The sequence below is a fragment of the Anomaloglossus baeobatrachus genome, chromosome 1, assembly GCF_048569485.1.
Source record: "Anomaloglossus baeobatrachus isolate aAnoBae1 chromosome 1, aAnoBae1.hap1, whole genome shotgun sequence".
Lineage (NCBI taxonomy): Eukaryota > Metazoa > Chordata > Amphibia > Anura > Aromobatidae > Anomaloglossus > Anomaloglossus baeobatrachus.
The window spans coordinates 532,635,381-532,659,238 of NC_134353.1; positions in this window are offsets into that span (position 1 = coordinate 532,635,381).

Here is a 23,858-nt window from a genome sequence, read left to right on the forward strand (position 1 = left end):
ATGGAGGCAACATTTTTACCCTGTTTGTCAAATTTGAAAACATTTTTATTCTGTTGATAATCTGTTTTTTTTCTTGCATTAGATGGTATGGGAGATGTGTAGATGATCTCTTCCTTATTTTGCACAGGGGTTCTTTTATTTTTTTGTTCCTTTCACAATATTTTTACAGTTTGAGGTCCAATAGAATCATAAACTTGCCCCATTTATAAATGTATTGCTTCAAGGGAACAAAAACAGAAAAATGTATATTAATCTCTTTAGGGAACCTACTATGGGCAATTCTCTATTGCACGCAACCTCACAAAACATGAATACCATGATAAATGCATTAACTATGCTAAATACAAAGTTACTATGAGAACACAAACTGACTACCTCTCTGTTGGAACCAAAAATACCAGTAAAAATAAAAATCATAATGTTACTAACAAAGATAAGTCACTTATTTACCTATACTACACCAAGACAAACTCTTAATGAATATTTTGAAAAGGGGCGTTAATTATTTAGCAAGAAAACCTACTTCCAGAGCTCCTACCAGTGTTGGGGTACATGCTGAAATCTACATCAATATATGCATAACTCTAAGGGCTACTTTAGACGCTGCGACATCGCTACCGATATATCGTCAGAGTCACATCGTTAGTGATGCACATCCGGCGCTGGTAGCGACATCGCAGCGTGTAACACTAATGAGCGATGATCGACGATCGCAAAATCGTTCCAAAACGGTGATCGTTGACACGTCATTCATTTCCTTAATATCACTGCTGCCACCGGTACGATGTTGTTCGTCGTTCCTGCGGCATCACATATCGCTATGTGTGACACCGCGGGAGCGACGAACATCTCCTTACCTGCGTCCATCGGCAATGCGGAAGGAAGCAGGTGGGCGGGATGTTACGTCCCGCTCATCTCCGCCCCTCCGCTTCTATTGGCAGGCGGCTTAGTGATGCCGCAGTGACATCGCTATGACGTCGAACGCACCTCCCCCTTGAGGGAGGGATTGTTCGGCGGTCACAGCGACGACGCTGACCAGGTATGTGCGTGTGACGGTGCCATAGCGATAATATTCGCTATGGCAGCGAGCACCAAATGTCGCACGAGCGACGGGGGCGGGTTCTATCGCTCTCAACATCGCTAGCAATCGCTAGCGATGTCGCAGCATGTAAAGTACCCCTAACACTTTTTCAACAACATATGATTCTCTATATCATGTACAGTCAGTAATTGTAATACTACACATGTAGTGTAAATCCCATAATGTTGTTCATGAAATGTCAGTTATCTGGACTGCACTACTCATAATTTAAAAAAGGAGAATTAGTGAACATTTAACTGACTCCATCCCTAGCACAACCTGACTGAAATGTTTTATATTGAAAGTTTTTAGCTTTCCATCACAGAAATATGTCTTCTTTTATGGTAAAGAATGGATTAATAACATCGGCGAGGCTTAGACTGGGGAAAACTCCTGCTCATACATTAGCATATTAGATTCTCGTCCTGAACACTAGAATTCCTTCCGGTTTAAGCTACAGATATGACGTAATATACTTACTTTGAAAAATATCACATCATTTATTCTATGTATTACTCTGTCCCCCTCTCTCCTCGCTTCTTTTTCTTCATGTAGCTTTAATCATGTTGTTACTTTCCTCCCCTCACTAACTGATGGGTGTTTCCATTCAGAAGGACGCCTATTTGAACAGCTTTGTGTGTAGTGTGGTCGATCATAAGTGTCACACTATGTCTTATGCTTTGCTATGATTAAGAACCCATTGCGGTTTGAAAGGCATAGGTCATCCGTTTCCCTGTCTTTTTAATAATTTTTTGATTCACCTTGTGATTTTGATAAAGATGAAATAAAATGCAATTTTATCCTATTATCTATTGCTAGATCTGGATTTTCCATCACTTGTTTTTTGCATTATGGTGAAGCCAACGCTGTGGTACCTAAGGTTATATCATTATTCTTCTTCTGATGGAATCTATTGAAATGTATAAAAAGTAGTGATGAGCGAGCACTGCTCGATACAAGAGAGAGAGAGAGATATGCTAGAAAAATCCTTGACTTCCATTATACTTGAAACAAAAAGGAGAAAAGAGGCGATCTGCGGTTCATTACAAATTTTATTAATATTCATGGAACAAGTGGACAAGTGGGGGGAGGAAAACGGTGTACATCACCACAAACAATATAGGTAGAGAAAAAATGTCAATTATGTCCCAAATTCATAGTATGGGGGCCAATCCTGAAAGGGTAGGGGTCTCATAATACAGAGAAAAGACCACATCAAGCTGCCATCTCAAAACAGTTCCTGCTGCACAAATTCCACACATCGCTTGTTGCCATATACTTATATAAATATGTGAAGGCAGGAACGGTGAGACAAGACACTTCAATGCGGAAAAAACTCCTTAATCATCATAAGGTCTATACCGTCCATAATAGTACACATCCATGTGTTCATAAACCAAAAGAAGAATCCTAGTCAATGTACTGGAAGTAACAAATGACAGGAACAACTATATGGAGGTACTTCACAGGCTGATATCATAAATGTATATAAGCATACACACACCTAATTCCACACGGGTGAACATTAATAAACAAATCCCACATAGAAGTCAATGTGTGCATCACAAAGACAAAAGGCAATATAGTGGGATACCTCACAAAATGATTATAGACCCGTGTCTGTATACGCACACATTAAGTCCCACATCGAGGTCAGTACATTGAAAACCCCATGGAAGTCAATGAACAAATCCCACATGAGATCAACGTCTGCATCACACAGAAAGAGGGGAAATACTGATATATATAAATATACCCATGAACATGTGAGCAGACGGGACTGCAGCAAAGGACCATCACAGGCTACAACATCCCATATGGAGGCAGGTGTGTGCATGCCACAGCATGAAGAAAAAGGACCTGTAAGTATGTGAAAACACACATGGACGTGTTTGTAGATGGGACTAAAGTAAGAGGGCGCATTCAGGCTATGGCATCATAACATCATAAAAGCAGTAATCACACGCTTTTATGTATATAAGAAACCTCTCAATGGCAGCCAATCACGCGCTAACCCTGCAACAGCAGCGGCAGGCGTCAGACAACAGCACGTGCAGGTGTCAGTGCAAAAAAAGTTATATAGCACCACGTGGTAAGGAACCCATAGTACCTCCGGGTAACTAAGTTGTCGCGGGCGGGGAGGAGGGTGTCAGCACACCGCGCTCACCCCTTCTGCTCGGGTCCGGCAGCTGCTCAGTGGTGGCTCGAGCTGTGGGCCGGATCCCAGGGTTTCTCGAGCGACACTCCTCGCCCGTGAGTGAAAGGGGATTGTTGGTTGGGTGTGCGGATTGTTATAGTTCGTGACGCCACCCACGGTTGTGGTGATTGTACCACCGCTGCTCAGTGTGGGGGTCCCGGTGATGGTGATGCGGAGCAGCCAGGTGTTGTGTTGCCCCTCCGTGGGTAGGGGTTGGTGATCCCGGGACCCAGTGAAGAGATGTAAAGTGTAGGGCCTGGAGGGCGCAGGGACGCGGGGGCAGCGCTGTGCCTTGCGGCACTGTGGTACTCACTCAGCCTGAGACACAGACACAGTTTGTACGGTAAACCAACGGCTGGTAGGACGGTCCCACAGACGGTTGCACCTGCACTCCCGGTAGGTGACGGTGACGTCTCTCTTCCTTGCACCTGTTTGACTGATGGTAGCGGTGGATTCCCTCCGGTTACCCGCTCCCCGACTGCAATCTGGGCCGGAGGAGCTCTACACTTTGCCCGCAGGCGCTGGCCCTGGGGAAACTGGTGCCTTGGCGGTGGCGGTGTCTCCCCGGTAATGGTCGGGCTGTTGCCGTCAATCGGGACTTTGTTGCTGGAGGGATCTGCGTCCCCTTCACTGACGGATTCGGCAAATTGGGCGACTCCTAGCCTTGCCGGGGTCCGAGAGGCCCCTGCCCTGGTGCTGACTGTCCTTCGGAACACTGCTCCAGACCACCGGGCACACAGCCAACGGGGTCCTTCCAGGAACTTCCGAACTGTCCCACTCCGGACAGTCACCGCCGTCGCTGACCTTGCTGTTCTAGCCCTACACACAGCTGGGCTCTCAGGCTCTGCACTCTCTCTGCGCTCTCTCCACTTCTTGCTTTCCTCCTTCTCCACTTTCCTTTCCTTCACTTTCACTTCTTGTTTGTTTAAGCTCGTCCCTGAGCTGACTGCACTTATGCCCTACCCGGGCTACTCTGCCTGGTAACTTCCTGCCTCCAGAGTTGTGAGCTCCTTGGTGGGCGGAGCCAACCGCCTGGCCCACCCCCTGGTGTGCATCAACAGACTCTTGGAGGAAGGCAACAAGGATTTCTGGTTAGCAGGTGTGCCTACCTGGAGTGTGGGGTGTAGTGGTGTTGTTATCTGTGTCCCCTGGCTTGCCCAGGGCGACACATTCCCCCTTAGCAAAATGCAGACCGTCCGCGGGCTGCCGTCCTACACCGGTTTTATTTTTCTGTAAAAAGGGGATAACAGGGTTAACCCCTTAGTGACGGAGCTAATTTTCACCTTAATGACCAGACCAAATTTTGCAATTCTGACCAGTGTCACTTTATGAGGTTATAACTCTAGAACGCTTCAACGGATCCCGGTGATTCTGAGATTGTTTTTTCGTCACATATTGGACTTCGTGTTAGTACCAAATTTAGGACAATATTTTTTGCGTTTATTTATGAAAAAAATTGAATATTGGCAAAAATTTTGAAAATTTTGCAATTTTCAACTTTTGAATTTTTATACCGTTAAACCAGAGATTTCTGTGACACAAAATAGTTAATAAATAACATTTCCCACTTATCTACTTTACATCAGACCAATTTTGGAAACAAAATTTTTTTTTGTTAGGAAGTTAGAGGGGTTCAAAGTTTATCAGCGATTTCTCATTTTTACATCAAAATTTACAAAACCATTTTTTTAGGGACCACATCACATTTGAAGTGACTTTGAGAGGCCTAGATGATAGAAAATACCCAAAAGTGACACCATTCTAAAAACTGCACCCCCCAAAGTACTCAAAACCACGTTCAAGAAGTTTATTAACCCTTCAGGTGCTTCACATGAACAAAAGCAATATGGAATGAAAAAAAAGCAAAAATTAAATTTTACCTAAAAATGTTGCTCTAACCCAAATTTATTCACTTTTAGAAGAAATAACACAACAAAATGGACCCCAAAACTTGTTCCCCACTTTCTTATGAACGCGCCAATACCCCACATGTGATCAGAAACCTCTGTTTGGACAAATGGGAGGGCTCGGAACAGAAGGAGCAATATTTGAATTTTGGAAAGCAAATTTGGCTGAAATAGATTGCGGGCACCATGTTGCATTTACAGGTCCGCTAAGGTACCTAAACAGAAGAAATCCCTCACAAGTGACACCATTTTGGAAACTAGACCCCTCAAGGATTCTATCTAGGGGTATAGTGAGCATTTTAGATCCACAGGTACTTCACAGATTTTGTTAACGTTACGTTGTCATATTGAAAATTTTAATAATTTTCTCAAAAATGTTGCTTTAGCATCAATTTTCTCACTTTTTCAAGAGGTAATTCCAAAAATTTGACCTCAAGGTTTGTTAACCACTTTTTTATGAGCGCGGTGATACCTCACATGTGGTCTGAAACCTTTGTTTGGACAAATGGGAGGGCTTGGAACGAAAGGGGCAATATTTGAATTTTGGAAAGGAAATTTGGCTGAAAAAGATTGCGGGCACCATGTCACATTTGGAGGACCCCTAAGGTACCTAAACAGCAGAAACCCCGCACAAGTGACCCCATTTTGGAAACTAGGCCCCTCAAGGAATTTATCTAGATGTTTGGTGAGTACCCTGAACCCCCAGGTGCTTCACAGAATTTTATAACGTTGAGCCATGAAAAAAAAAAAATAAAATTTTACCACAAAATTGTTATTTCAACCAGGTAGCTTTTTTTTTTACAAGAGTAAAAGGAAAATATTCAGCATAACATTTATTGTGCAATTTCTCCTGAGTTTGGCGATACCTTATATGTGGTGGAAATCAACTGTTTGGGTGCACAGCAGGGCTCGGAAGGGAAGGAGTGCCATTTGACTGCAAAATTGGCTGGAATCAATAGCGGACGCCAGGTTGCATTTGGAGAGCCCCTGAGGTGCCTAAACAGTGGCTGTCCCCCACAAGTGACTCCATTCTGGAAACAAGACACCTCAAGGCTTTTATCTAGGTGTATAGTGAGCAGTTTGAATCCACGAATACTTCACAGATTTTGATAAGCTTAGGTTGCCATATTGAAAATTTTCATTTTTTTCACAAAAATGTTGCTTCAGCATCAAATTTCTCACTTTTTCAAGAGACAACAACAAACCGTGGACCCAACAGGTTGTTATCCAATGTCTTATGAGCACAGGGATACCCCACATGTGGCCAAAAACCTCTGTTTGGATAAATGGGAGGGCTTGGAATGGAAGGAGCACCATTTGAATTCTGGAAAAGTTGAGATAAATTGCGGGCACCATGTCACATTTGCAGGGCCCCTTGGGTACCTATACATTAGAAACCCCCACAAGTGACTCCATTTTGGAAACTGGATTTTATTCAGGAGTATAGTAGCATTTTGAATCCACAGGTACTTCACAAAAATGTTGCTGTAGCAACAAATGTCTCACTTTTAGGCTATGTGGCCATGATCCAGCGACACGGCGTCTAGTACACAGTGTCAGCCTCCTGCAGAGATGTGAGTGTTGTCCACGGGAGAACGCAGCTGCCCATGCCCACGATTTGGGTTCAGGCCGCTGTGGAGCTCTATGCTACCTGCAGAGAACACTCATCTCCGCAGCATAAATTGACATGCTGAGGCTCGGGAAGCTGCGCCACAGGTCGGTTTATGCTGCGGAGAAGAGAAGTACATTGGGCATGAGATTTCTAAAAATCCTTCCACTGTGCTTCTACTGCACAATGCAGCGTTATGGACGCAGGGAAAACACTCTGCGCCCAAAATGCTGCAAATCCCGATTGTGGGCGCACAGCCTAAAATGCTACAATGGATGAATGGATAGATGTCAAACAAATATAACGTCCCACCCCCTGCATATTCTAAGCTGGCGCCCTTTAGTGCCTTTCATGTGGCACTAAAGGGTGCCTAGCCTTGTATTTAGCCCCCCAAAAAATTAATTAAAATAAACGACGTGGGGTCCCCCCTATTTTTGATAGCCAGCTAGGGTAAAGCAGACAGCTGTAGCCTGCAAACCACAGCTGACAGCTTCACCTTGGCTGGTGATCAATTTGGAGGGCTCCCCAGGCGTTTTTTAAAAAAAAAACAAAAACGTGGGGTCCCCCCAAATTAGATCACCAGCCAAGGTGAAGCAGACAGCTGGGGTCTGGTATTCTCAGGGTGGGAAGAGCCATGGTTATTGGACTCTTCCCAGCCTAAAAATAGCAGGCCGCAGCCGCCCCAGAAGTGGCGCATCCATTAGATGCGCCAATCCTGGCGCTTCGCTCCAGCTCATCCCGCGCCCTGGTGCGGTGGCAGACGGGGTAATATATGGGGTTGATACCAGCTGTAATGTCACCTGGCATCAAGCCCTGGGGTTAGTGATGTCACGGCATCTGAACAGATACCCGACATCACTAACCCAGTCAAGAAATAGAAAAAAATAAAGACAAAAAAAAAATTTATTTGAAAAAAAACTCCCCGAAACATTCCTCTTTTACCAATTTATTGTAAATAAATAAATTTCGGTCGCTGTAATCCATTTTTGAGGTCCCACGCCGTCTCTGGATCTTCTAGAATATGGGGGGCACGTTCAGGGAACGTATCCCCCATTTTCTGGAAGAGCAAGCTCTACATGAGCAGTGTGGGTGCAGTAATCTGAGAATACTGCACTCACACTGCCCCGGTCCAACCTAGGGCAGAGTGACCTGCAGTAACCTCATTCCAGAATATGAGGGGCACGCTCACAGAACGTACCCCCCATTTTCTGGAACAGCAGCCTCTCCATGTGAGGAGTGTGGCTGCAGATCACTGCACTCACCCTCCCCCGGTCCACAGTGGAGCCTGTGCATCAGCGACGTCAGCAGGATCCCTGCTTGCAGGGATCCAGCTGACAGCCGCTGTCTGCGCATGCGCCGCCAGCATTCAAGAGAAGGAGGCGGCGTGATCGCGGGGCCGGAGCACCAGCAGACAGGTAACGTATGACCGGGGGCTGGGGGGGGGTGACGGAGGGTGACGGGGGGACCTGGGGACAACTTTCTGCCGCATGTGACGTGTCACATGCGGCAGAAAGAGTAGGATGAATGCGGCCGCCATTTTCCACGCTCCGGAGGGGGGAGGGGGGAGGCGGCTCTGGAGACCGGAGGGGGCTCCGGGGACCAGAGATCTCCGGTGTACTGGAGGAGGGGTCAGGGGGAGGACATTTCCCTCCGATCTGAAATGTTTGATCATTTCAGATCGGAGGGAAATGAATACAGAGCCGGCGCCGGCGGGAGTTTTCAGCGCGCATCGGCGCCATCTTGGATTTTCCGGAGGGGGGGTAGGGGTGGTGGGGGGACTCTCCGGTACCGGGGGCTTTGGGGGCACTAGAGGATTATATTTATTTCTCATCTGACATGTTTGATCACGTCAGATGAGAAATAAATCAATTTTACCGGCCATTTTTTTTTTTTTAATGTTGTCGCCGGTATACGGTGTATACCGGCGATCGCATTAACGGGGTCCAAAAAAAACACCCCGATTCATAATCTTGGGGGTCTCAGCTACCTCCGGTAGCTGAAACCCCCGAGGTTTTTCGTCACTGGGGGGCGCTACAAGCTTTTTCCGGACTGACGTCTCAAGACGTCGGAACAGAATAAGTACCCTGTTTTTCCGACGTCTTGAGACGTTAGGCCGTCGCTATGGGGTTAAACATAACATGCATAACATTTTTAATCAACTCTTCCCAAGACGGGAGGCACATTTTACTTTTAACGTTTCAACGGTGTACGGTCACGGTTTCCGCTCTCTCCCACCCAAGCAACCTGGCCCTGATGCTGCCCCTAAAACCCAGGCAGCACCCCTTGACCCACAGTCCAGCACAAGTCACCCGAGCGGGATCTGTCCTTCCCTCCAGAGGGTAGCCACCGGTCCCTTTGGTGGCTGGGCCCTGGCCTGCTCTGCTCAGGGCCCTCCCTCCAACCTGCCTCTCCGGAGGCGGCATTGCGGAAACGGTAACGGTACCCAACATATTTACAAGCCACTAACGTTTGTGGTTGCCCTGCAGAGTTCACGGGCTTGTCCATGGCTAGTTCCCATGCATTTTTAAACTTTTAACGGTCCCCACGGGGACAACGGTGCCGGCTCCTGCCGGTTGCTAATCACAGCTGACAATCAGGTGAAAACTCGGTTCAATCAGTGTTTTTCATTTTTCAAAACTTTCAACAAACTTTCAAACAAACAAAGCGCTGGTCCCTACGGGGACGGTGCTGCGGGCCTCCATTGCCCTTCTCCGGTCCTGCTGCTGCTTCATCCGAGGGAGGGGGTGCAGAGCTCATCTTGCCCTCCGGGCTGCCCCTCAGCTTTACATCCAGGGCAAACCACCCCCTCTCTCCGCAGTGCCGAGTGTACCGCACCATGTCTCCCGGGATAAGATTGCGGCCAGGATGCTCTTCGGGCAGGTGAGCATGCACATCCCGCCGGGCTACAAATACCTCGGCCTCAAGGCCCGGTTCGTATATGAACCCGTAGCCCCGGCGGATATCGAATCGCCTCACCTGCCCCTCGTAGAACGGGCCCCGGACACGGAAGGTCGCTTGCCGCAGGTTCTCCTTTTCCTGTATGACTCGGGCCACCAGCTCGGCTTTCCTACGCTCCCTCTCCGCGATCTCCAGGCCCTGCTTGGTCGGCTCCCTGTCCCAGTATGGCTCCGGCGCACGGGTTGAGCCCCGCGGGACATTCAGCACGTTACCCACTGTCAGGAAGGTGGGTGGCGTATCCCGCGGTGTCATGGCCTTGGGCGCTGCCTTGCAGCAACAACCCGGCGCCACCTCAGCCGAGGTGTGGGGGATGGGCACAGGGGCTTTCCGCAGTTGGGCCTTCGGCTCGGAGCGTGTCATCGGCTCCGGCTCGGGGAACTGCTCGGGGACTGTCTCTGGCGCAATCTTCGGGGCCTTCCATGCCAATGCCTCCGGTTTGCTTCGGGCTCCGGCTACAGGTCGGTCCGCTGGGGCGGACGGGCTGGGTATCGCTACCGGTTGCAGTGGCAGCGGGCCTAGTGGAGGGGTCACGGCCTCCGAGACGGGTGGCGAAGGAGGAAACGGGGGGAGAGGGCTTGGACCGGGTCCCTCAGCCGCAGCGACCGGTCCCTCCGGGACATAGGGGCGTTGGTCACTCACCCTCCCTTCCTCCGCTTCCTCCTCGCGTCTCCGCACGGCTGCCAAAACGTCCGCCATGTCGGTCTCCCACTCCTCCAGGAGGAGCTGCATTTTGACCTGCAGCCTTAGATGGAGCTGCGCGGTCCGGATCTCCACCCACGCTGCGGTTCCCGGTGCGGGGGCCACGGTGTTTCGGGACGGCATCCACATGGTGTCTTTGCTGTTTGCTTCCAGGAACGGTTTTCTGGCAAGGTCCTGGCGTCCTTGCTTTTACAGCGGCGACTACATGCCGCCAGCCGCCATCGCGTCCCCCTTAGCTCTTTCCAGCCCCTCCTCTCTCGGGGCGGGGTTTTGGCCTTCGCGCCTCTACTGCTCGAGAAGACGCTCGAGCGGGAACTTTTCGCGCCAAAGATGGCGACTTCTGAAATTTTTCTGCCGGATACCTCCGGCGGTAACAAGGCGCACCTCTACCAGACGGCAGAGCGGTAAGATCCTGTTCGTGACGCCAAGTTGTCGCGGGCGGGGAGGAGGGTGTCAGCACACCGCGCTCACCCCTTCTGCTCGGGTCCGGCAGCTGCTCAGTGGTGGCTCGAGCTGTGGGCCGGATCCCAGGGTTTCTCGAGCGACACTCCTCGCCCGTGAGTGAAAGGGGATTGTTGGTTGGGTGTGGGGATTGTTATAGTTCGTGACGCCACCCACGGTTGTGGTGATTGTACCACCGCTGCTCAGTGTGGGGGTCCCGGGGATGGTGATGCGGAGCAGCCAGGTGTTGTGTTGCCCCTCCGTGGGTAGGTCGGGCTGTTGCCGTCAATCGGGACTTTGTTGCTGGGGGATCTGCGTCCCCTTCACTGACGGATTCGGCAAATTGGGCAACTCCTAGCCTTGCCGGGGTCCGAGAGGCCCCTGCCCTGGTGCTGACTGTCCAACAAGGATTTCTGGTTAGCAGGTGTGCCTACCTGGAGTGTGGGGTGTAGTGGTGTTGTTATCTGTGTCCCCTGGCTTGCCCAGGGCGACACAAAATCACCAACACCCCACACCCGCTATCGGCCGCCGACCGCCACCGTACTGTGCTACACAATAGAAGCATATGGGAGACCAAAACCCACAATAGGGGACACCGAAACAACTCCAGGATCAGCCATAAACAATATAGGACATTACCTAAGATGGGTAGTTTGCGGAGGGAATGCGCCCGATGCGCATTTTGGAGTGTACCTTCGTCGGGGGCGTGACCGGAAGACAAGGGGGTGCCGTTAAAATAGGCCTTCATCCCCCAGATGATTGGGCAGACAAGCGGACGCATCCGCCGCCGGCCGACCGGAAGTCCCGCCTCACAAGCACGTCATGGCCACAGAGAACGCCGGGTAAGAAACCCGGCGTCCCCGTCACCATAGAGACGCACCCGCGAGAACAGGAGATCCAGGCAAGCGGCGCATGCGTCAACTACCCAGCCAGGAGGGGGATGAAAATAGAAATAGTAAAGAATCATAAGGATGGCTATGCAGGGGAATAAGCATGGAGGGATCCCACATAGTAACCGCAGCAAAACACGGGTATTAGCAGTCTCACAAGGACACAAATTATATGCCAATGATAGATACTACATATAGTAGACAAACATAATACAACACATATACAAGAGCAGACAGATGGATTATATATATATCCATAACACATGCACAGAATTAGATGAATACACATACATATCATAGCAAGAAAATTACACAAAAAACATACAAAAAAGTATACATCAAATGTACAAAAAAACAAAGGAAAAAATAAAAATAAAAATAAAAAGTAAAAATAAATATAAATATAAATATAAATATAGAAATAAAAATAAAATGAACTAATGAAATAAAAATAATAGAAAAAACAAACAAGAAACCACAAAAATTACAATAGGAGACTAGGAATATCCAAGGTTGCTGCAGCTCGAGGAGGTCCGTCCACGTCAACATCCCGTATGCATAAGAATGATCAGGTAACCAATTGCCGATACGAATACCACATACCAATGCATAAAAATGCATATAACAAGGTAGGCCTAAGAAAAATAAAAACAATTAAAACCAAAGAAAGAAAACACCACCACATTCATAAAAATGGAATAAAACTCATGTTTTCGTTTAGGCCTTGGGGCTGCACCGTACGGAGACGCCAAATCCATTGCGTCTCTAATTGTGCCAATCGTTGACTAACACGACCCCCACGGACATCCATATCCAAAGTATCAATTCCACGGACTAAAAAGCTACCAGAATCACATTCATGGAAAAGCTTAAAGTGCCGCGGAATTGTCTTCAGAGTGGATATATCAGATTGTTCTCGTGCGGCTTCTATTCCCAACACGTGTTCACGAACCCGAGTTTTCAACTGTCGGGTCGTGAGCCCAATGTAAATCTTGGGACACGGACAAACTCCATAATATACTACGGATTTAGACTCACACGTGATCCTTTTCCTAATCGTATAGTTCTTCACGGAGGAGGAATCACAGAAAGTATTTGTCCTTGTATTAAACCCTCTTCAAAAAGATCCTTACCATTATCGTCCTGTGCAAACATTGATTTGTTTGTACAGGTGGTATCGAAAGATCTTGAAAATTTGTCTAGCCGGGTCAGGGGTGACAATTTATCTAAAGTCGAACTTCAGGAGTTACAACAGCTACCAGATGTCATAATAAAGCCTGCGGATAAAGGGGGAAATATAGTCATCTGGCCCACATCCGCATATGAGAAAGAGGCGTTTCGCCAATTGAGGGATACTGTATGCTATAAAAAACTAACGTTCAATCCCCTTATTAAATACGTTGAGGAACTCAAGCGGATTGTGCAAACGGCTAAGGATGACTGTATTATTTCCCCCGAACTGGCATCGGCTTTGATTGTATCTGAGCCTAGGATTGCAACGCTGTACTTACTACCAAAAGTACACAAAAACACCTCCTCTCCTCCGGGTCGCCCGATTATTTCGGGAAATGGGAATTTTCTTGAAAACATCAATAAGTGGCTTGATGATCAACTTCAGCCACTTGTCAGGAATCTTCCTTCATTCATTCAAGACACGGGTGACTTTCTGAGACGTATAGACGGATTATATGTGGGTAAAGACTCTCTTCTAGTGTCATGTGACGTTGAATCCCTATACACCAGTATCCGACATGCTGATGGAATCAGAGCAGCGGGATTTTATTTAAGTATGAGCAATTTGTCATCTAAATTTGTGGAGCTGGTGTTGCGGCTGTTGGAGTTCTCGTTGACGCATAATTTTTTCATTTTTAAGGGGTCCTTCTATCTCCAGCTCCAGGGTACAGCGATGGGCGCTTCTTTTGCGCCAGCTTACGCAAATCTGTTCCTGGGGCTGTGGGAGAGGGACCTCCCCCTGTCGGATTTGGATTCGTCGATGGGCCGAGTCCTTTTGCGGACTCGGTACATCGACGATATTTTCCTTATCTGGCAGGGGTCCTTAGATTTATTTTTGACATTCGTTAACGATTTGAACTCCAACACCCGCCACATCCGTCTCACCCATCAAAGCTCAGCGGACTCCGTTGCATTTTTGGATGTGCTGGTGTATAGGGATTCTGAGGATTGTTTACAATCCAATTTATATCGTAAATCTACAGCGACTAATACGTTACTTCATGCGTCTTCTTTTCATCCCCCACATATGATCCGTTCTATACCTGTCGGACAGTTTCTCCGTGTCCGTCGTCTGTGTTCGAGTGACTGCGATTTTGAATCGCAAGCAACTGAACTTACTAAACGCTTCTCTGAAAGGGGATATAGTAAACGCATGATCAAACATGCGTACCATAGGGCGAAATACTCTGTGAGGAATGATCTGCTGTATTCCAAAAAGATGCGGAACAGTGATTCTACTATTAGATTTATTACCAACTACTGTTCCGCACATTCTGGCATCCGTGAAGCTTTGTTAAAGTCCTGGCCGATATTACAGGCCGATTCTATACTGGCCAAGATCTTACCTTCAAGACCACAGATCACCCTACGCAGAGCCAAAAATCTAAGGGACTATTTTGTCCATAGTCTTTATGAGTGCACTCCTCCCCCAATGTTCTCCAATATACCAGCTATTAGGAGCGGTTGTTCTCCATGCGGCAAATGCGTGGCTTGTCCTAATATACTGCGGACAAATACTTTCTGTGATTCCTCCTCCGTGAAGAACTATACGATTAGGAAAAGGATCACGTGTGAGTCTAAATCCGTAGTATATTATGGAGTTTGTCCGTGTCCCAAGATTTACATTGGGCTCACGACCCGACAGTTGAAAACTCGGGTTCGTGAACACGTGTTGGGAATAGAAGCCGCACGAGAACAATCTGATATATCCACTCTGAAGACAATTCCGCGGCACTTTAAGCTTTTCCATGAATGTGATTCTGGTAGCTTTTTAGTCCGTGGAATTGATACTTTGGATATGGATGTCCGTGGGGGTCGTGTTAGTCAACGATTGGCACAATTAGAGACGCAATGGATTTGGCGTCTCCGTACGGTGCAGCCCCAAGGCCTAAACGAAAACATGAGTTTTATTCCATTTTTATGAATGTGGTGGTGTTTTCTTTCTTTGGTTTTAATTGTTTTTATTTTTCTTAGGCCTACCTTGTTATATGCATTTTTATGCATTGGTATGTGGTATTCGTATCGGCAATTGGTTACCTGATCATTCTTATGCATACGGGATGTTGACATGGACGGACCTCCTCGAGCTGCAGCAACCTTGGATATTCCTAGTCTCCTATTGTAATTTTTGTGGTTTCTTGTTTGTTTTTTCTATTATTTTTATTTCATTAGTTCATTTTATTTTTATTTCTATATTTATATTTATATTTATATTTATTTTTATTTTTACTTTTTATTTTTATTTTTTCCTTTGTTTTTTTGTACATTTGATGTATACTTTTTTGTATGTTTTTTGTGTAATTTTCTTGCTATGATATGTATGCGTATTCATCTAATTCTGTGCATGTGTTATGGATATATATATAATCCATCTGTCTGCTCTTGTATATGTGTTGTATTATGTTTGTCTACTATATGTAGTATCTATCATTGGCATATAATTTGTGTCCTTGTGAGACTGCTAATACCCGTGTTTTGCTGCGGTTACTATGTGGGATCCCTCCATGCTTATTCCCCTGCATAGCCATCCTTATGATTCTTTACTATTTCTATTTTCATCCCCCTCCTGGCTGGGTAGTTGACGCATGCGCCGCTTGCCTGGATCTCCTGTTCTCGCGGGTGCGTCTCTATGGTGACGGGGACGCCGGGTTTCTGACCCGGCGTTCTCTGTGGCCATGACGTGCTTGTGAGGCGGGACTTCCGGTCGGCCGGCGGCGGATGCGTCCGCTTGTCTGCCCAATCATCTGGGGGATGAAGGCCTATTTTAACGGCACCCCCTTGTCTTCCGGTCACGCCCCCGACGAAGGTACACTCCGAAATGCGCATCGGGCGCATTCCCTTCGCAAACTACCCATCTTAGGTAATGTCCTATATTGTTTATGGCTGATCCTGGAGTTGTTTCGGTGTCCCCTATTGTGGGTTTTGGTCTCCCATATGCTTCTATTGTGTAGCACAGTACGGTGGCGGTCGGCGGCCGATAGCGGGTGTGGGGTGTTGGTGATTTAGTTACCCGGAGGTACTATGGGTTCCTTACCACGTGGTGCTATATAACTTTTTTTGCACTGACACCTGCACGTGCTGTTGTCTGACGCCTGCCGCTGCTGTTGCAGGGTTAGCGCGTGATTGACTGCCATTGAGAGGTTTCTTATATACATAAAAGCGTGTGATTACTGCTTTTATGATGTTATGATGACATAGCCTGAATGCGCCCTCTTACTTTAGTCCCATCTACAAACACGTCCATGTGTGTTTTCACATACTTACAGGTCCTTTTTCTTCATGCTGTGGCATGCACACACCTGCCTCCATATGGGATGTTGTAGCCTGTGATGGTCCTTTGCTGCAGTCCCGTCTGCTCACATGTTCATGGGTATATTTATATATATCAGTATTTCCCCTCTTTCTGTGTGATGCAGACGTTGATCTCATGTGGGATTTGTTCATTGACTTCCATGGGGTTTTCAATGTACTGACCTCGATGTGGGACTTAATGTGTGCGTATACAGACACGGGTCTATAATCATTTTGTGAGGTATCCCACTATATTGCCTTTTGTCTTTGTGATGCACACATTGACTTCTATGTGGGATTTGTTTATTAATGTTCACCCGTGTGGAATTAGGTGTGTGTATGCTTATATACATTTATGATATCAGCCTGTGAAGTACCTCCATATAGTTGTTCCTGTCATTTGTTACTTCCAGTACATTGACTAGGATTCTTCTTTTGGTTTATGAACACATGGATGTTTACTATTATGGACGGTATAGACCTTATGATGATTAAGGAGTTTTTTCCGCATTGAAGTGTCTTGTCTCACCGTTCCTGCCTTCACATATTTATATAAGTATATGGCAACAAGCGATGTGTGGAATTTGTGCAGCAGGAACTGTTTTGATATGGCAGCTTGATGTGGTCTTTTCTCTGTATTATGAGACCCCTACCCTTTCAGGATTGGCCCCCATACTATGAATTTGGGACATAATTGACATTTTTTCTCTACCTATATTGTTTGTGGTGATGTACACCGTTTTCCTCCCCCCACTTGTCCACTTGTTCCATGAATATTAATAAAATTTGTAATGAACCGCAGATCGCCTCTTTTCTCCTTTTTGTTTGGTTGCTCCTTTAGCGATTTGGTTCGTATAATATAGTCCTTTCTCGAGTCAAGTCCATCCGAGGGTCTGACCTGTTCGATTCGTGCACCGAGCATTTGAGCTCACTCATCACCAGTAAATATTAATTTTTAGGATAATTCATTTGATTAGAATTTTAAACACTTTGAATTAGTCGGGCGCTATGAATTTCAGAAAATTGGAAAAATTTGACTTTAATTTTCATCGACAAGGAAAGGAAGGAAATGACTTACGCATTTCAAACCGCAATGGGTTCTCATTTTGCACATCTCAAGTAAACAATGCTAAAACAAAGATGTCTAATGACATAGGGGTTTCATTCTAATAAATTATTGTCTTGTGCCAAGTGACTTTCATATTTCATGTTAGTACATTATAAAATTGTGTTGGAGAGGCTTCGAGTGTCTTGTCAACATTGCACTTTATCTCAGCTTACAATCTCAATATGATTTCATTTATCTTGACAGTAAATGTAGCTTGTATTTTTACATTTAAAAAAAGTTGTCCACTCTGTAAAACGCTAATACAGTCCAGATGGGGAATGCACCACTAAATAATTCTAGGTATACAAACTGACTTACACCAGCTTAGATCCGATCGAGCACTATAATACAGACTCTTAACTAGTGGAAAGAAGTTGCCAACTTGAAACAGTGTCATGGCTAGAAAGAGCTTAGAATGCTCTGCTCAGGGCCAGCAGCTAAGTATTGTCATACCCCGTTTACAAGAATAGCGCAATGTAAATGTCTGCTTCTATCCCTATCTTAAGACTCTTGCCTTTGATTCCTCAGAAAATAAAGAATATTTGAAATTCTTCTTAAAGTTGCTTGTTTAACAATAGATGATTCAAAGCTGCTGAAAATGCAGGAGGATTTACGTTTGTGTTCATAGTAAAACAGCAAACGCTTTCACATAACCGCTGGGTCTTACAACCGTGAAGATGATTATATGTAGAGAACAATAATGAATTTCTAATACTAGTTACTAAATAAGATACAGAATACACTAACATCAAACAGGCGTTCCACAACCCACTGCATTTACAGAATATCCAAAAACGCCCATGCAGGTCCAATTATATAGGGGGCTTACCTAGGTATAGCTTTGTTTGAAAAACATTAGAACATGTTCACACACAGCACTTTTGGGAGTAAAAATAGCTTACTTAAAAGGTTACTCCTAGTTTTTGGTAGGACACACAGGAAAACATATCTTCCAAATTTGATGTAAACTTAGACAAATCTGTAAATATTATGAGAATGGAGTCGAATTCTTCTAATGCGGGCGTCACACGAGGTGATCTATCGTGCGATAGATCGTCGAGGTCACGGTTTTCGTGACGCACATCCGGCTTCATTGGCGACGTCGTCCCATGTGACACCTACGAGCAATCGCAAATCGGTGAGAAATCGGGTATCGTGTACTCCTCGTTTATTTTTAAAAAATCATTTATTTTACTTTGCGCAGGTTGTTCATCGTACCCGGGGTAGCACACATCGCACTGTGTGACACCCCAGGAACAATGAACACAGCTTACCTGCGTCCCGCGGCACCCAACGGCTATGCGGAAGGAAGGAGGATGTTCAAGAAGTGGATGTTCGCCGCCCACAGTGACGTCGCTCAGCACATAAGTATGTGTGACGGGGGTTAAACGACTTTGTGCGACACGGGCAGCGATTTGCGCGTGACGCACAAACGACGGGGGCGGGTACGATCACTCGTGCTCGTACTGTGTGAAGCCTGCATAAGACCTGTTTCATACATCAGTGAAAAACGTCTGTTTTCCCTCTGTATGCCGTGATTCACAGCACATGTGAGCTATCCATGTGCTATCCGTGATCCCTGTCTGTCATCCATAATAGCACATGCATGTATACTCACCTGTCTCTTCTCCTGCTGTCCGTGGTGCTGAACTCTTTGGCTCTGCTGTGTATCTGGCCTCCGCTGACCCCCGCTGCAGCTACTTCTGGGTCGGCTGCTATGTACATAAATGAATATGCATGAGAATAAGCAGCCGGGCTGGAAGGAAGAGGCAGCAGAGGCTGAAGAGAGCGTCACTGGAAAAAGTGAGTATAAAAAGCTTTTTATTTTAAATGTACGTATTTTTCTGGTACGTGTTTCACGGATCACACCATATTGTGGCCCGTGGGACATGAGTGATGCCAGAAACAAATAGACATGTCTCCATGAGGAAGTCATGGACATGCGTGTATGCCGCACGGAGACACGGTCAGTGAAAAATGACTGATGTGTGCGCTGACCCATTGATTATAATGGGTCTGCATACAGTGCCTATAAGTAGTATTCAACCCCCTGCAGATTTAGCAGGTTTACACATTCGGAATTAACTTGGCATTGTGACATTTGGACTGTAGATCAGCCTGGAAGTGTGAAAAGCACTGCAGCAAAAAAGAATGTTATTTCTTTATTTGTTTTTGTTTTTTTTAAATGGTGAAAAGTTTATTCAGAGGGTCATTTATTATTCAACCCCTCAAACTACCAGAATTCTGTTTGGTTCCCCTAAAGTATTAAGAAGTATTTCAGGCACAAAGAACAATGAGCTTCACATGTTTGGATTAATTATCTCTTTTTCCAGCCTTTTCTGACTAATTAAGACCCTCCCCAAACTTGTGAACAGCACTCATACTTGGTCAACATGGGAAAGACATTCCAAGCATTCCATGGCCATCAGAGACAAGATCGTGGAGGGTCACAAGGCTGGCAAGGGGTACAAAACCCTTTCCAAGGAGTTGGGCCTACCTGTCTCCACTGTTGGGAGCATCATCCGGAAGTGGAAGGCTTATGGAACTACTATTAGCCTTCCACGGCCTGGACAGCCTTTGAAAGTTTCCACCCGTGCCGAGGACAGGCTTGTCCGAAGAGTCAAGGCTAACCCAAGGACAACAAGGAAGGAGCTCCGGGAAGATCTCATGGCAGTGGGGACATTGGTTTCAGTCAATACCATAAGTAACGTACTCCACCGCAATGGTCTCCGTTCCAGACGAGCCCGTAAGGTACCTTTACTTTCAAAGCGTCATGTCAAGGCTCGTCTACAGTTTGCTCATGATCACTTGGAGGACTCTGAGACAGACTGGTTCAAGGTTCTCTGGTCTGATGAGACCAAGATCGAGATCTTTGGTGCCAACCACACACGTGACGTTTGGAGACTGGATGGCACTGCATACGACCCCAAGAATACCATCCCTACAGTCAAGCATGGTGGTGGCAGCATCATGCTGTGGGGCTGTTTCTCAGCCAAGGGGCCTGGCCATCTGGTCCGCATCCATGGGAAGATGGATAGCACGGCCTACCTGGAGATTTTGGCCAACAACCTCCGCTCTTCCATCAAGGATCTTAAGATGGGTCGTCATTTCATCTTCCAACAAGACAACGACCCAAAGCACACAGCCAAGAAAACCAAGGCCTGGTTCAAGAGGGAAAAAATCAAGGTGTTGCAGTGGCCTAGTCAGTCTCCTGACCTTAACCCAATTGAAAACTTGTGGAAGGAGCTCAAGATTAAAGTCCACATGAGACACCCAAAGAACCTAGATAACTTGGAGAAGATCTGCATGGAGGAGTGGGCCAAGATAACTCTAGAGACCTGTGCCGGCCTAATCAGGTCTTATAAAAGACAATTATTAGCTGTAATTGCAAACAAGGGTTATTCCACAAAATATTAAACCTAGGGGTTGAATAATAATTGACCCACACTTTTATGTTTAAAATTTATTAAAATTTAACTGAGCAACATAACTTGTTGGTTTGTAAGATTTATGCATCTGTTAATAAATCCTGCTCTTGTTTGAAGTTTGCAGGCTCTAACTTATTTGCATCTTATCAAACCTGCTAAATCTGCAGGGGGTTGAATACTACTTGTAGGCACTGTATGTGGCACCCCTGAGGCTTCAGTCGCCACTGTGTATTGCATCTGACTTAAGATGCAATGCTCATCCCGGGTAAGAAGAGGTTAACCACTGGTTTTCACTTACACAATAACCTTAGGTGGTTTCCAGCCAGCAGTTACACAACACAGGTGGGCAGCATAGCAATGGGTATTTCCCCAGCACTGGTGAGTCATCAAAAAGGTTGGGGCTGTCTGGGAAGTGAGCAAACACACTTAGTTTCACTTCAAAATGAGTTTTACCTCAGAACAGTTTGGATGCAGGAGAGAGAACCCCTTGAGACAGAGAAGAGCAAGGCCTCTAGGGGGATGCTGAATGGCTTCCCCCAGAGGGGCCGACCGGGTTCTGGGCAGACTGAGAAAGAAGCAGGAGACTACCGGGTGGAGCTGTGAGTCAGAGGAGTTCATACGGTAGCCGGAGGGTGAGCCCCAACATCTCCTTCGGAACCGGCACCACACAGGGTGCAGAAGCCCTAGGATAGAACATATTTCACAATGGATTACCAGAATCTGCAGGGAAAGGGGATTTCACGTCCCATTGCCCACCACCAAAAGTCCTGGGGCACCAGCAACATATAGAGACAGGAGCCACGGCCACGGTCGGGTCCATAACAAGTCTTGCACTGCTTGCGTATGGGATGGCAACTAAAGCCAAAGACACTGGGGTCCCCAAGTAGTTTCACGCCATGGTGATCCACACTACAAGGAGGAAGGTCTCACTCGCTTCACAATACCGGTGGTGACTTCTAATTCATCTGGGATCAGCTGGGGCCCATCACGGCGATGACCGGTACTCTGCGGGTGCAGCACACGAACTGTGAGTAAAACACCTGGACCCACAGCCCCTGTGTGAGACTCTGATTTGCCAGCGCTGCCATCCCCGCGCTTTGACGCCAACGGCCCTTCCCCCATCACCACCGTCCTCTCTGAGGCTCACTCCACCTGTGGGGAGCTGGACAATCTGAGCTGCCGTAACATCAGCCCTGGAGGAGAGTGACATCTCGCAGCGGCACCTAATCCCTAGCCGCGCACCATGGGTGGTGCTGCAATGCAAACCCCCATCCCCCTTTGGACTCTGTTTCCCTGTAGTCGACGTGGCCATGGAGCCGAGTCAGGCCTTTCACAGCAACCCCACAAAACCACTGGCCACTGGTGACAAATAAGTCCTGCTTGTTCCATGGGGTGCTACACATACATGTACCAGAATCACTGACGTGTGAAACAGGCCTAAAGCAGTTTTATTCACTAAATTAATTTATCACCTGCCAAAAGTATAGGCGATAAATGTATGATGGTCCTTATCAGAATCACTGGATGATGGTCCTTATCAGAAGCACTGGAATCCCAAAGTCCCTCTGTGAATGGAGTAGTGAAGTGAATGTGTGACCACAGCTCCATTCATTCCTATAGTACTCCCAGACATCTTCACAAAGAATGGCTTGAGTATAGGTACGACCATATTATTTCCATAGGGGACATTAGGACCTCCATTTATGCTCAGTGATGGTCTCAGCAGTAGGATCCTCAGCTATTATACATGTATTACCTATCCTACAAATAACTGATATATTTATGTAGTGGGTGAATCTCTTTAAAGGGAATTTGCCACCTGATCTAGAGACACAGACCCCTTTCAACGATGTGTCACTTATTAGTCTGCTTGGTGTGGTTTTGATAATATCTTTGTTTATCAACAGGATATTATCACTAGTAAATCTGCTGACATGTTACCAAGCCTGCCACCCAAAACTGTTTGTGTACACTGTCTATTGGCAGAAAGCATCCAATCAGTGATTTGGGCTATACAGAGGTCAACATTCATAGAACTGCTAGACCTGCAGCAGAGAAAACAGGGATTCTATAAAAAATACAACATGAATATCAATAAGTGACACAACTATGGAATCAGGGTATTTTCCCCCACACAATACTGCTCTCTGATGTAAAGATGCCCCTTAAAGTGAACAGTCAATTTAAATGAAATTTACAATTTTCAGCAAAATTAAAAGGGATTTCCAGTTTTAGAAAATGTCTTTCCATACCTTCAGCTGCAGTTAATTAATCCTCCGTCACATACAATATCGGTTCTAACGAGTTCACATACAATGTGACTGTCAGGCGCAGGCTAGAAAAATACCTATAATATCTAATGTTTGCAATTTCAGTGCTCTAAAAGTGATCAGTGACCTTCATAGGGATGTAATAAAAGAGACTACACATAATCAGGTGCAAAAAAACCCCATTTACTTAACATAAAACTAATAACTCTGAAATACAAACATTTCAAAACTCCCGCCAAATAGTCCCTAGTTCGACTCTGTCAAAAAACTCTACAAAGAAAATTTATAGAAACAAACTTAATTTTAAGGTACCTTAAGTACTATTAAACACATATTCAATCAGAATTAGATCCTGAAGTTTCCCCAGAAAAATTACACTTGCAGAGCATGTGATGAATAAAAACATAAAATACCAACATTATTGAGTGTGACGTGTTCACATACAATGAGCCTGAGAGATTAGCGCAGTTTTATCTGTCCTCCTGAAGCTCTGCAATCCAACTGTGGTATGAGGTTTCACAGAGCTGCTAGAGACAAGAGACTACCTGGAGGGAGGGGATTTCCTCACAATCTGGTGAGGAAGGAGAAATGAAAGTAAAAGAGATATGCCTGTCAGGCCTATTGTATGTGACGGAGGGTTAAAAAAGCAAACTGTGCTTTAGGCCCCCTTCATCCCTGTTTCCGGTACTTGTGGTGTCCGTTTTCATATGTACCGGAGACACGCTCACATGCATACTCATTAAAAT